Source organism: Macaca nemestrina, chromosome X (assembly GCF_043159975.1).
Source record: "Macaca nemestrina isolate mMacNem1 chromosome X, mMacNem.hap1, whole genome shotgun sequence".
NCBI lineage: Eukaryota > Metazoa > Chordata > Mammalia > Primates > Cercopithecidae > Macaca > Macaca nemestrina.
In genome coordinates this window covers 4,389,822-4,405,835 of record NC_092145.1, presented here as the reverse complement: position 1 = coordinate 4,405,835, position 16,014 = coordinate 4,389,822, and the positions used below count along the sequence as shown (strand labels likewise).

The window sequence follows — 16,014 nt, the reverse complement described above, 5'->3', positions numbered from 1 at the left end:
TTGAGAAATGGATGCAAGTCACCTGGTTTTAAGGCCAGTGCTTATAACATATATCATACTACCTCATTATCTGATAGGACTGTTATCATCCCATGGAGCAACAATGGTCCTCAGGCTTTAATATTTCCTTTCCAAGATACTGGCATTTTTTTCACTTTTTAAATGATAAAAATATTAAAAGGTATCTATTTACCTCTGAATACTTTAGGTACATTTCATAGACTTGATATTCACTGTATTGCTTTTCATTATTTTATAGTCTAATATTTCATTTATTGCCTCTTTGATCTGTTGTTTGTGAGAAGTTTTTACTTCTTCAATTTTGAGGTGGTTGCAATTATTTTTTTAATTAAAATATAAGTTAGGTAACATTTTATTTTCCAGTATGAATAGATAGTTTTCCATGCATGCAGATTAAAGAATACTTTTCGCATTATATTGTAAACCAAAAAGTATCTGACACAGGTCTCAATCAATTTAGAAGTTTATTTTACCAAGGTTAAGGACCCACCTGGGTGATATGTCGGTGCCTTTCTCCAAATATTATTTTGAGGGCTTCAGTATTTAATGGGGAAAAGCAGGCTGGAGGGGAAAGAGGTAGGGTATGGTCACATTACTGAATCCACATATTGCAAGAGAAAAGGAGCAGTTAGGGGAATGGTCAATTATGTATTCATCTCATACTCTGTAAATCAGCACTTTACATAAGATAAAGTGAACCTAGAGTAGCTACCTGTGGAGATATTTAACCTTTTATCTGTAGCTATTTGCTTAGGAACGAAAAGAAAGGCAGCTTCTTGCATTACTCAGCTTTCAGCTTAATTTTTTCCCTTTTGGCATAGTGAATTGAGGTCCCAAGTTTTTATTTTCTTTTTATATTTCTCTCCCGTTTTCTTCTTAAAATCTTTCAGACAAAGCATTTTAGAAGAAAATGAGTCTGTGGTCTTGGGTTTTGTCTGCTCTCTCGTGGCTAGGACAGTTTATTTTTAGACAAATAGGTCCCACGTTGTTAGGAAAGCTCATTTTTTAGCAGATTATGAAGTCTCAAGTCCTACAAAGAAAAAGTGAGGAGAGGAAAAGATAAGGGAAGCAACAATCAAATAAAAAAGAACAATCCTGGAAAATGACTATAGGTCATATTGCTCTGAAGTCCATACATCAGTAGGCAGGTATGAAAGTGGTTTATATACAAAAATAGGTTATTGTTATTTTATTCCGAAGTTTAAGTTGTCTAGCTTCAGTTTACAGGGATTTAGGAAAAGCACAGCTTAATTTTTAGTGATTTCAAATCAGGACAAATGTGAGAAAAAAAGGAAAAGAAAGAAGGGAAAAAATGAAAATGTTATTTGAGACTTGCAGTCAGGAAAAATTTTAGAATTCAGTCCAAATAGTAGACAATAATAAAAATTGAAAAACATTAAGTAAGACTAGAATCATAAACAAGTATACTATAGTTTATTTTGAAACATAATTTTTCTCTCTCCAATTCCTCAATTTTACTAAAGACAAAATCATAGTAATATCGGTTTATTTGTAAAATAAGTTTTAGTCCTATTAGACTTGGCTTGATTATTTGCATGAAGTGCAGCAAGAATAATCATTTTCTATACAGCCACTCTCACTCTCTTCTTTTTAGTTGGTCTTGCTTGAACGTTTTTCATAAGGAGTCTAAGATTAGGCCTTTTTAAGAGCCTTAAGCCAGGCCAAGGATTTATCTGTGCTTGCAAATACCTGTGTGAATTGCGTGAATTCCTCTCTTTTCCAGGTCCCAAGACAACTTGGGGTTCCTGGGCCTATCAGAAAGTGATCCCTTTTACTTACTACAGGTCAGGACGCTAGAAAGGACAGGATATGGGACTAGTTTTTCCAAGGGGCCTTTTATTGGCTCCATAGGTCAGGTCAGCTTCATTTTCTCAAGCCAGTCTGAAAATGTCATTCCAGTCAAAGCCTTGGTAAAATAACCAGTGTATCCAGTTATGCCTGTCATAAAAGAAAACAGATTCTTATTCAACTTGTGCAAATAACTATATTGTCATAAATTAAGAATACTCACAAAATAGTTTGCACATTTTGGAGAAATTGAGAAAAGGGGAATATGTTTTAAATTTTGCTCAGAAGGGTATAATTGACTCAGTTGTTAAAAGCTGTAAATAGCTTAAAAGAGGAGAAAGTTTTCTTGACTCTGAAAAACAAAACAAAATGAATCAGCAAATGTTTTAAACAAAAAGTCATAAAAGATTATTTCAGTCTTCTATTAGTTCAGTCCATGCAAATAACTCCCATCCTGCTCAATACTGGATCAGTAAACCTCATGAATATATCAGTTCTCCTTGAGAGTCCTGGAAGATTTTCTCTCTATTCCAATGGCTCAATCTCTAAAGTTATCAGAAACCTATATTTAAGAGTTCTCCTCAGAGTTCTATAGCTGATTATAAACCACTCTATAAAAGGATCAAAATAAAACAATTCTGGATGACAAAAGTCCTAGGACAGCCATGGTTTTTTTTGTTTTGTTTTGTTTTTGTTTTTTTGAGACGGAGTCTCGCTCTGTCGCCCAGGCTGGAGTGCAGTGGAGCGATCTCGGCTCACTGCAAGCTCCACCTCCCGGGTTCACGCCATTCTCCTGCCTCAGCCTCCTGAGTAGCTGGGACTACAGGCGCCCGCCACTGCGCCCGGCTAATTTTTTGTATTTTTAGTAGAGACGGGGTTTCACTGTGGTCTCGATCTCCTGACCTTGTGATCCGCCCGCCTCGGCCTCCCAAAGTGCTGGGATTACAGGCGTGAGCCACCGCGCCCGGCTTAACAGCCATGGTTAAAGACACAATTGACAAGGAAATTTGGATACTTCTGTGGCATAAAACAATTTTACATAATAATCATAATTATTACTGATAACATATACTAAGACATCAAAATCACAGGAATTTCATATAATTATGGAACAAATAACTAATAGCACATTTATATAAATACAATGCAAAGAAGATTAGACAGCATTTCATATTTGACAATGCTTCCTGTATAATTTTATTATACCAAATAAGCTGAATATGTCTCTTTTGGACTTCAGGGGACCTAATATCAAAAAATTGATGACTGAATTTGGAATTTGGTTTTGGAAAGCATCAAATATAGAAAGTTTAAAACATTTGATATCACGAAATAGGATCACAGGTGATTGTTTAAAAAAAAAAAGTCATTCATGCAGCCATAGTAATAACAAAAAGATTTTAGGCCAGGCACGATGGCTCATGCCTCTAATCCCAGCAGTTTGGGAGGCTGAAGCAGGCCTTGAGGTCAGGAGTTTGAGACCAGCCTGGCCAACATGGTGAAACTCTGTCTCTACTAAAAATATAAAAATTAGCAAGGTGTGGTGGTGCATGCCTGTAATCCCAGCTACTCAGGAGGCTGAGGCAGAATAATCACTTGAACCAAGAAGGTGGAGGTTGCAGTGAGCCGAGATTGTGCCACTGCACTCCAGCCTGGGTGACAAAGACTCCATCTCAAAAAAAAAAAAAAAAAAAAAAAAAGGAAAAATTTTATTCTTTGGAAGAGGAAACTTACTTTCCCGAACAATAAGCCCTAATAAAGAGCATGAGGTCAATTAAATCTGTCTCTCAAATCTTATAAACAAATCTATTAGATTTTAATCATTTTGAACATAGGATATCATTTCTATAAACCGTCTTATAATCTTTTATATATATTTTTAAAACCTGGGTTAATACTCCAAGAAAACTTTGTTAATCTGACACAGGGGCCTAGATACTGGTCTTGCATCAGTGTGCCTTTGACATTCGTAATTCGTTTATAGAGAAACTTAACTTATTTTATCTTTCAAAATTGGCCCTTAAAATCTCACACACTCATGTCTTCTGTGATCGTCCCTGGGCCTTGAGGAGTTGAATAGCTTTAATTTCTCGCCCTGTGTCTCAGGAAGACAGATTATTTTAATCTGTACCTGAAGATGAGGCTTTAATTGCTGTTAGTGTTTAAGATTTAGCAGGTCTTGGTGTTCTTTTTAGACCCAGGAGACAAAGCCCTGTTACTCAATGTCACAAGTACTTCAAAAGCACATACAGGAAGATACAAGGATATAATAACTTTAACTTTTAATCTCAGTTTTCCTAAGTGACTGAAATCTTAATAACAATGACATAGGAATTATTTTAATAAAATGTAAAATCTGTTTGTTAGTCCAGTTACCAAAAGCAAAATAAAGACTTTCTGCAGCATGGTTGCTTTTCCCTACAGTGAGTCCATTTAGATAACCTGCAGTCAAAACTAAGAAAACAGTACTTGAGTTAGTTAGTGTTAAATCAAGTTTAGCCTAAAGCTGCCTCCTTACATATTTTAAGTTCAGCCTAAAGGTTTTTCTGTACTTTGTGAACTATAACAAGTGAAGGTATAAACAGACTGTAGTCTACACTTGTGCAGTCACCGAATTTTGGCCAATGAAATGTAGCCAACTGTTCAAACCATGTTCAAATAAGGCAAATGCCAACTTATTACCAATCCAGTTGTTTCTGTACCATGTTTCCATTTTCTGTATGTCACTTTCCTTTTTCTGTCCATAAGTCTTCTTCCACCACGTGGCTGCACTGGAGTCTCTGAGCCTACTTTGGCTTGGAAGACTACCCAATTTGTGAATCATTCATTGCTCAATTAAACTCCTATAAATTTAATCTGGCTGAAGGTTTTATTTTATCGGATGATGTCAGAAGTGGAATCCAAAGTAGAGCTTCTAATGGCCACCAGTAGTGCCGACTGACCGAGTGAGATGCCCGCTGGACCCATTGTGTCAATTGAACTCTCAGAGCAGCTGAGGATTGTGGTAAGTTCTCTCTGGAGTTCTGAAGCTCCACTGATTTGTGTTTTGAGCTCTCCAAGTCTCTTTGAGCAAATTTCTGATCTAAACTGGGTTTGGAAGTTGCAACAAAAACTGGTCTGAGTCTGGGATCACATTGGATCTGGTCAGAGGCCTCTTACATCTGACTGGGTCAGAAGGAAACTGGAAGTAAATGGCAATAATGCAGGGGGTGTAAAATTTGGCTTTTGGACATTCACAGGGATTTTTGTGTTCTACCCCTTTGTTTCATTTTTCTTATGCACTTAAGTAGGAGAAACTTATTGGCTACATTGATCAAGGGACCCTGAGAGCAAAGCCAATAGGTGAGGCAAAAATGGGATCCTTAATTTCTAAAGAACTGAGTTTCTTATGGCTTATACATGCCTAAGTGTTATGCCCCGGAAGCAGCAAAGTCTTACAGAAATGGCAAAATCTTACTAAAGATAGCTTACAGTGGAACATTCCAAATGAACAACACTGCACTAAAACACATTTAAAAATGAAAGCTATTGATGCCTATTCATATCCAGAAGCTTCTAAAAATTTCAGTTTTTTAAATTTAAAGTCTTTACAAACGGCAAATAAAAAGCTCAAGCGACTGATTTAAAAAACATTAAATCTGCTAAACTTTTAGCTTATTTACTATCCCAATCCAAAGGAAATAGATAGAAGCACCAATTGGCAAATGTTGGGTAAGTAACGGGGTACATTTTACCTGGGCAAAGGATGGGATTGGGTTAAAGGCCCTCCCCTCAGTAAAGTCCATCTTGGTTAAAAATGGATTTGGCACTATGGGATGTTAACTGTTACTCTCTTACGATAAATCTACCTTGCACTATTTGCTGATGGCTGCGGGTGACAGGATCAGGCATGTACAGGATCACAGAACACGGGGAACTTTTTCCTCCCTAAGGGGAGAAACTAGAGAGCTGATCGGATTTCTGGAAAAGATCCTTTGCGACTGACAAGTGGCTGCCTGGAGTTTTGATTAAGTGTTGTTGCAGTGGGTGGGTCTTTCTGGCCTCCCTGAGCTCCTCACCTTTCCCACCCTGCTGCAGGCAATCCTATTCTAACTTCCCTTTCCTCTCTGTGCAAATTGATAATAGAGATGGTAAAAATCACTATCTCTTGCAAAGTTTTAATTAATGAGAATAATGATTCATGAGGTTAGTCTTAAGCTGTACCAAATCTGGGATCCTTTGTGCTACAAATTTACTTTTCTATATTATTCTATCATAAAGAGGAGTATCTCAGGATAGAACACAGACTTACGACCCCATAAGCCTGCTGTTCAAGATGGACCAGCAAGCTGATCAGTAACAAAACTGGATGAGGTTTTCATCTTGTCTTGTTTTATGTCCTTAGGAGCCTTGTAACCATGTGGCTGTGCTTTCTCTTGGTCTCCACCATCCAGGCAACAGGAATTTTAAGGTTTATATCATAGTTAGCTCTAAAAATTATCTTGAGCAGTTAAAAGTCATTGCAAGCTCAAAACTGGCTGCTCTAGACTCCTTCTGGGAAAAGCAATGGAAACTGCCCAGTGCTGTAGCTTAGTAGCTAGCTTTGTCTTTTCACAATGGCAGCCCAGGTTCAATCGTGGTTTAGGGAATGAGTACTTTCTGACTGATATCTGTGTGACCTTTACCATTTGTTGATTCTCTTCCCCTCTATGTACAACTTCTGGCTTCCCTTCTTGAATTCTCCTTTCTCTGAGGAAGGGAGATTACCTTTGGTAAAGTTCAAAAGCCAGAAATATTGGCCATTTGGCCTGGCTAAAGTTGGGTAATAAGAGATTTAAAAGGACATTTTTCTTAAGTTCTATGGTTAAAAGTCAGCATAATTAAAAGTGGATATTCAAACTCTAACAGCCTGGGACTCTGGGAAAAAACAGAGGAGGCACCACCGACCTCCTTTTGGGAAAAAAACTCTGTTTTCTTCATGGAACCCCAGAAATTGAAGGTGTATAGATCCCTCTCAAAATCTAAGGCTCTGTTCTGTTTTACATTGTGTTATCTGACATTTTTTACTTTTGGGGTATATCAGAAATTACTTTGCATGATGGGAGAGCTTTTAGCCTTGGTGCATAATAACTAGGCAGGAAATACCCTTTAAGGGCTGGCTAATGGCAGTTATGGAGGGATACTTGGTTCTTTGCATACTGGAATCAAAGAAGTATGCTCTTGGACAACTGGAAGGTAGGGAAAAATCCCCCTCCCAACTGAGAGGTGAGATTCCCATGGGGGATGGGCTGATTACAAAATGGGCTGATTGGATTTGGGTTGCCTTGCAATAAAATGCATTGTAAAAGCATCACACTGTCTTCTTCCATAGCATTTCTCACATTTTGGGGATTCAGGATGTGATTTAAAAATGGGATCCTTAATTTTAGGAATCTGTTTCTTCCTTCCAGGTGTGCCTGCTTATTAGACCTTAGAAACTGCATGTTTTCCTAGCCCTGCTCCTCAAAGAAATCCAGCCCAGAAGCCAGTAATCCAATTAAGAAACTTAAAAATTGCCAAATGGAAAATATTAGAACTGTTGGATCCTCTGTGTATTTATATATGTTGTGTGTGTAATTTTTACATAAAAGAGCTCTAATTAATTGGCTTAAAATAAGTGCTTAAATTGAATACATTGTCAGAGAAATTAAAACTAATGCCATCTAGTTCAAGTAAATTTAGTAATCTTTCATAAATAAAAACCGTTTTAAAGATTATTGGTAAAATAAAAATGTCTTAAAAATAAAGATATTTGGTCTAAATTAGGCAGGTCAGCTATTAGGTTTGCTAAATTCTTTAAGGTAATAATCTGCTTCTTTGACTTTTAAAAATTGTTCAACTTGCCTGCTTTGGAGCCATTAGATTCTGGGTAAGGCCTGGTGACATGTGTTGTTAGTCAAGTCCCCTGGCTATGCAGAAAGAGTCAGACTTTATCTGCACTTCTCTCTGGTGTCCTAGGCTCCACACCTAGTATATAATTAAAATCACTACCACGTTTTTCACCAAAAATAAAAATTAATAAGAGTTAACATTGTAACATGTAATTGAGACTACTGATCAGTTTTTACATGCAAGGTGTGTGAGGAAAGTGAAATGTGCTTTTACTAAAAAATTCTAAGAAGGCGTAGGAATGTAAATTTTTGCCTGGTTTAGAGGGTTAAAGGATTGTTTTAAATTAGATGGGATAAAGCTGAAGGTTTGAGCAAGTCGTGGAAGAGTTGTGAAAAGTTAATCTTGTAAAAAAAATTCTGTGTATGAACATATTGGCTAAATTTAAAGGGGCATTATTCAGTTTTTCTGTAAGTTGAACATTGAAATAAAAGCACAATACGGTTTTCTTAGAGCACTGATCTGCTCTTTAACAAACATTTGTAAAGGGTTATAAAAGGTTTATGAGAATCACCTTATGGTCAAACTGATTAACACTGGATAAATATGTCTATAAGGTTTTGTTAAAGATTAAGATTGACATTAATAGTTCACTAATGCAAGGGTGAAATTTGGCTTTCTCTCTTGAATAAGATTTTCAGGTAATATTAAAGGATAATGAAATATTTCTGTTTGCCTTTTGAATAAACTACAGGAAAAAGAAAGGAAAGACAAGAGACAGAATGTTTGGAAAGCAAAGTCTTCCCTCTATAAATGAGTACAGGTTTTTGCCTTTAAAAAATTTTTAAGTCATCATTTTGGCTAAATGAATGCCTTATGTTGACATGGAATTCTATTTTATAATATCAAATGTTTTAAACCTTTAACATATTTGACAGGTTTCCCAAAATCAAATTCCAGCTTCAAAATTATCTTTTCTGACCTTTAATTTTGGGATGCTACAAAGGGTCCCTGAAGCATCCAAAAGAGAGGTAAACAGGATTATTTGGCCTGTTAAGTTACATGGGAAGCATTGCCAAAATAAAAAAAAAAATAATGTTTAACCTTTTAACCTTCTTCAGAGTTGGCAGAGAAAGAGACAGTCTTGCCCTGCCACGGAGGTTAGAGTGCAGTGGTGTGATTTCAGCTCATTGCAACCTCCACCTCCTGGGTTCAAGTGATTCTTGTGCCTCAGCCTCCGGAGTAGCTGGGATTACAGGTGTGCACCACCACGCCCAGCTATTTTTTTTTTTTTTTTTTTTTTTTAGTAGAGATGGGATTTCACCATGCTGGCCAGGCTGGTCTCAAACTCCCAGCCTCAGGTGATCTGCCTGCTTCAGCCTCCTAAAGTGCTGCGATTACAGGTGTGAGTCACTATGCCCAGCCAGGTTATGTTTTAGTGAATGATATTAACATGTGTTCCAAAAGTGTATGGGATTTCTAGAATTCAAATATGTCCAAGGATATGCTATCAATCATAATTAGAGTTATATGTTATTGTAGACCACAGAAATAACCAAATTTCCTTGTCAATTGTGTCTTTAACTATGACTATTTAAAGCCATTTCCACAGCTAATTGTTTAATGCTGATACAGTTTCTGAAAACTTCACAAGCATGCAAAATCCTAGAATATGGTGTCTTTTAGGAAGTTCAGGAAAGGATGGAAACGACCCTGAAAAGCACTCTTGAATATAGGTTTTTGGTAACTGTAGAATCATATCATTTGGACTGGTTAAGAATTCCTGGAACTGGGTTCCAAGATGGTCGAATAGGAACAGCTCCAGTCTATAGCTCCCAGCATGAGCAACACAGAAGACGGGTGATTTCTGCATTTCCAACTGAGGTACCGGGTTCATCTCACTGGGGCTTGTCGGACAGTGGGTGCAGTCCACGGATGATGTTTGAACCCATCACAAAGAAGCTAAAATCCTTGAAAAAAGATTAGATGAATGTCTAACTAGAATAAACAGCATAGAGAAGACCTTAAATGACCTGATGGAGCTGAAAACCATGGCTCGAGAACTATGAGAACTACGTGATGCATGCATAAGCTTCAGTAGCCGATTCAATCAAGTGGAAGAAAGGGTATCAGTGATTGAAGATCAAATTAATGAAATGAAGTGAGAAGAGAAGTTTAGAGAAAAAAGAGTGAAAAGAAATGAACAAAGCCTCCAAGAAATATGGGACTATGGGAAAAGACCAAATCCACATCTGATTGGTATAAAGTGATGGGGAGAATGGAACCAAGTTGGAAAACACTCTTCAGGTTATTATCCAGGAGAACTTCCCCAACCTAGCAAGGCAGTCCAACATTCAAATTCAGGAAATACAGAGAATGCCACAAAGATACTCCTCAAGAAGAGCAACTCCAAGACACATAATTGTCAGATTCACCAAAGTTGAAATGAAGGAAAAAATGTTAAGGGCAGCCAGAGAAAAAGATCAGGTTACCCACAAAGGGAAGCCCATCAGACTAACAGCGGATCTCTCTGCAGAAACTCTACAAGCCAGAAGAGAGTGGGGGCCAATATTCAACATGCTTAAAGAAAAGAATTTTCAACCCAGAATTTCCTATCCAGCCAAACTATGCCTCATAAGTAAAGGAGAAATAAAATCCTTTACAGATAAGCAAATGCTGAGAGATTTTGTCACCACCAGGCCTGCCTTACAAGAGCTCCTGAAGGAAACACTAAACATAGAAAGTAGCAACCGGTACCAAACACTACAAACACATGCCAAATTGTAAAGACCATCGATGCTAGGAAGAAACTTCATCAACTAATGAGCAAAATAACCAGCTAACGTCATAATGATAGGATCAAATCCACACATAACAATATTAACCTTAAATGTAAATGGGTTAAATGCCCCAATTAAATGACACAGACTGGCAAATTGGATAGAGTCAAGACCCATCAGTGTGCTGTATTCAGGAGACCCATCCCACATGCAGAGACACACATAGGCTCAAACTAAAGGGATGGAGGAAGATCTACCAAGTACATGGGAAACAAAAGCAAGCAGGGGTTGCAATCCTAGTCTCCGATAAAACAGACTTTAAACCAACAAAGATCAAAAGAGACAAAGAAGGCCATTATATAATGCTAAAGGGATCAATTCAACAAGAAGAGCTAACTATCCTAAATATATATGCACCCAATACAGGAGTGCCCAGATTCGTAAAGCAAGTCCTTAGAGACCTACAAAGAGACTTAGACTCCCACACAATAATAATGGGAGACTTTAACACCCCACTGTCAACATTAGACAGATCAACGAGACAGAAAGTTAGCAAGGATATCCAGGAATTGAAATCAGTTCTGCATCAAGTGGACCTAATAAACTTCTACAGAACTCTCCACCCCAAATCAACAGAATATGCATTCTTCTCAGCACCACATCACACTTATTCCAAAATTGACCACATAATTGGAAGTAAAGCACTCCTCAGCAAATGTAAAATAATAGAAATTATAACAAACTGTCTCTCAGACCACAGTGCAATCAAACTAGAACTCAGGATTAAGAAACTCACTCAAAACCGCTCAAATACATGGAAACTGAACAACCTGCTCCTGAATGACTACTGGGTACATAACGAACTGAAGGCAGAAATAAACATGTTCTTTGAAACCAATGAAAACAAAGACATAACATACCAGTACCTCTGGGACACATTTGAAGTAATGTGTAGAGGGAAATTTATAGCACTAAATGCCCACAAGAGAAAGCAGGAAAGATCTCAAATTGATACCCTAACATCACAATTAAAAGAACTAGAGAAGCAAGAGCAAACACATTCAAAAGCTAGCAGAAGGCAAGAAATAACTGAGATCTGAGCAGAACTGAAGGAGACAGAGACACAAAAAAACCTCCAAAAAATCAATGAATCCAGGAGCTGGTTTTTTGAAAAGATCAACAAAATTGATAGACTGCTAGCAAGACTAATAAAGAAGAAAAGAAAGAAGAATCAAATAGACTCAATAAAAAATGATAAAGAGGATATCACCACTGATCCCACATAAATACAAACTACCATCAGAGAATACTAATAAACACCTCTATGCAAACAAACTAGGAAATCTAGAAGAAATGGATAAATTCCTGGACACATACATCTTCCCGAGACTAAACCAGGAAGAAGTTGAATCCCTGAATAGACCAATAACAGGCTCTGAAATTGAGGCAATAATTAATAGCCTACCAACCAAAAAAGTCCAGGACCAGATGGATTCACAGCTGAATTCTACTAGAGGTACAAGGAGGAGCTGGTACCATTCCTTCTGAAACTAATCTGATCAATGGAAAAAGAGGGAATACTCCGTAACTCATTTTATGAGGCCAGCATCTTCCTTATACCAAAGCCTGGCAGAGACACAACAAAAAAAGAGAATTTCAGACCAATATCCCTGATGAACATTGATGCAAAAATCCTCAATAAAATACTGGCAAACCGAATCCAGCAGCACATCAAAAAGCTTATTCACCACGATCAAGTTGGCTTCATCCCTGGGATGCAAGGCTGGTTCAACATACACAAATCAACAAACATAATACATCATATAAACAGAATCAAAGACAAAAACCACATGATTATCTCAATAGATGCAGAAAAGGCCTTCAACAAAATTCAACAGCCCTTCATGCTAAAAACTCTCAATAAACTAGGTATTGATGGGATGTATCTCAAAATAATAAGAACTATTTATGACAAACCCACAGCCAATATCATACTGAATGGGCAAAAACTGGAAGCATTTCCTTTGAAAACTGGCACAACACAGGAATGCCCTCTCTCACCACTCCTATTCAACATAGTGTTGGAATTTCTGGCCAGTGCAATCAGGCAGGAGAAAGAAATAAAGAGCATTCAGTTAGGAAAAGAGGAAGTCAAATTGTCCCTGTTTGCAGATGACATGATTGTATATTTAGAAAACCCCATCGTCTCAGCCCCAAATCTCCTTAAGCTGATAAGCAACTTCAGCAAAGTCTCAGGATACAAAATCAAGGTGCAAAAATTGCAAGCATTCCTATACACCAATAATAGACAAACAGAGAACCAAATCATGAGTGAACTCCCATTCACAATTGCTTCAAAGAGAATAAAATACCTAGGAATCCAACTTACAAGGGATGTGAAGGACCTCTTCGAGGAGAACTACAAACCACTGCTCAACAAAATAAAAGAGGACACAAACAAATGGAAGAACATTCCATGTTCATGGATAGGAAGAATCAACATCGTGAAAATGGCCAAGGCAATTTATAGAATCAATGTCATCCCCATCAAGCTACCCATGACTTTCTTCACAGAATTGGAAAAAACTACTTTAAAGTTCATATGGAACCAAAAATGAGCCCACTTTGCCAAGAAAATCCAAAGCCAAAAGAACAAAGCTGGAGGCATCACACTACCTGACTTCAAACTATACTACAAGGCTACAGTAACCAAAACAGCATGGTACTGGTATGAAAACAGAGATATAGACCAATGGTACAGAACAGAGCCCTCAGAAATAGTACCACACATCTACAACCATCTGATCTTTGACAAACCTGACAAAAACAAGAAATGGGGAAAGGATTCCCTATTTAAGAAATGGTGCTGGGAAAATTGGCTAGCCATATGTAGAAAGCTGAAACTGGATCCCTTCCTTATACCTTATACAAAAATTAATTCTAGATGGATTAAAGACTTAAATGTTAGACCTAAAACCATAAAAACCCTGGAAGAAAACCTAGGCAATACCATTCAGGACATAGGCATGGGCAAGGTCTTCATGACTAAAACAGCAAAAGCAATGACAACAAAAGCCAAAATAGACAAATGGCATCTAATTAAACTAAGGAGCTTCTGCACAGCAAAAGAAACTACCATCAGAGTAAACAGACAACCTACAGAATGGGAGAAAATTTTTTACAATCTACTCATCTGTCAAAGGGCTAATATCCAGAATCTACAAAGAACGTAAACAAATTTACAAGAAAAAATCAAACAACCCCATCAAAAAGTGGGCAAAGGATATGAACAGACACTTCTCAAAAGAAGACATTTATGCAGGCAACAAACACATGAAAAAGCTCATCATCACTGACCATCAGAGAAATGCAAATCAAAACCACAATGAGATACCATCTCACACCAGTTAGAATGGTGATCATTAAAAAGTCAGGAAACAACAGGTGCTGGAGAGGATAATAGGAACATTTTTACACTGTTGGTGGGACTGTAAACTAGTTCAACCATTGTGGAAGACAGTGTGGTGATTCCTCAAGGATCTAGAACTAGAAATACCATTTCACCCAGCCATCCCATTACTGGGTATATACCTAAAGGATTATAAATCATGCTGCTATAAAGACACATGCAACACGTATGTTTTATGCACAATAGCAAAGACTTGGAACCAACCCAAATGTCCATCAGTGATAGACTGGATTAAGAAAATGTGGTACATATACACCATGGAATACTATGCAGCCATAAAAAAAGATGAGTTCATGTCCTTTGTAGGGACATGGATGAAGCTGGAAAACATCATTCTGAGCTAACTATCGCAAGTACAGAAAACCAAATACCACATGTTCTCACTCATAGGTGGGAATTGAACAATGAGAACACTTGGGTACAGGAAGGGGAACATCACACACCGGGGCCTGTCGTGGGGTTGGGGGATGGGGAGGGATAGCATTAGGAGATATACCTAATGTAAATGACGAGTTAATGGGTGCAGTACACCAACATGGCACATGTATACATATGTAACAAACCTGCACATTGTGCACATGTACCCTAGAACTTAAAGTATAATTTAAAAAAAAGAAGTTTAAAATTTTAAAACTAAATTAAAAAAAAAAAAAAAAAATTCCTGGGACTTTAATGAAAAGACTGACTGGTTTATACAACTGCTAACCGAAGTAAAACAAAAATTAATTGCATACCAAGAAAATACTTTGCCAGATTTTCATGCTAAATCAGCCAGTATTAAAATTGTTTAGATAGCCAGGCACGGTGGCTCACGCCTGCAATCCCAGCACTTTGGGAGGTCGAGGCGGGCAGATCATGAGGTCAGGAGATCGAGACCATCCTGGCTAACACGGTGAAACCCCGTCTCTACTAATAATACCAAAAAAAAAAAAAATCAGCCGGGCGTGGTGGCGAGTGCCTGTAGTCCCAGCTACTCAGGAGGCTGAGGCAGGAGAATGGTGTGAACCCGGGAGGCGGAGCTTGCAGTGAGCCGAGATCGTGCCACTGCGTGAGACTCCGTCTCAAAAAAAACAAAATTGTTTAGATATACAATTTGATTGAACTCCTTGGTCTAAGTCAAATTACCTGTGACAACCCATCAGTTATCAGTGCCATGCACCTAAATTGGAAAAACAACTGGTATTCAAGAGGACATAAGTCCAGTGGTAAGCATGAACTCATGGAGAACCATGACAGTTACATTGTCCTTCCAGGGTCCTTAAAGCTTTTGTTACTGAAAGTTCTGCACTTCATGACTCATCATGAAAAAGATAAAATGATCCAAATTAAATATATATTGATGTGGTGACTTCTATATTGCTAAAATAGTTTATGACTATAAACTAAATGTTTGGTTTGTCAAACCCATATTCCTGGAAAGAGGATCAAAGCTTCAGATAGATTCAGCAACCTGATGGGCCATTTAAACATTTACAGAGGGATTTCATTCAATTGTCATTTTCAATGCATGTTTTCTAGTTGTTTAATGCAAGAGGTCTGATGTTATAACAGTAGATTATTATGCCACAGTGTATTTTCACCAGGTAAAGAAAGCTTTTTATGGTTCACTGATGGAGGACCATCAACCCTTTCACAGTCTAGAACCAGAAGACTGGATCTTCTGAGAACATCAGAGAAAGACTGCCCTTGCCATCCACACTACAGCAAAACTTTGGTACCTTGAACTTTGGATTCATACTCTCACAACTGAGAAGGTTCCCTCCACACTCTTGGAACTTCACATCCATTGGAACCCTTAAGGTAAAACTAACCAAGGTGGTTTCTCCCCAGAAGATGGCATCCTTGATGTGAACTCCTTTTCCCAAGATCCCAGATAACAACTTCTCTACTATTATGAGACTCTTACCTTTGAATACTTTTTCCCTTGCTTAATAAGTCTCTATGAACAATAGAAGTGAAAAGGGGTCTGTCGTGTGCATTTATGGACTATACTTTTATTTGTGAAGGATTTTGCAGCCAGTCTTATACATGGATAAATTTAGACCTTAATAGATGGAAGATGAAGGCCCAATGTGGGTAAGAAATTTT

At 37.7% G+C, this 16,014-nt stretch overlaps 1 long non-coding RNA gene across 1 annotated transcript in view; it reads right to left on the bottom strand.

Annotated features, from left to right (window-relative positions):
• Positions 1 to 468: 468 nt before the first annotated feature.
• Positions 469 to 16,014, bottom strand: part of LOC139360594 (uncharacterized) — a 62,918-nt gene continuing 47,372 nt past the window's right edge. Inside the window, exon 3 of the long non-coding RNA XR_011618090.1 lies at positions 469 to 1,051. This is a non-coding gene — a long non-coding RNA (uncharacterized lncRNA). The remainder of the gene's footprint in view (positions 1,052 to 16,014) is intronic.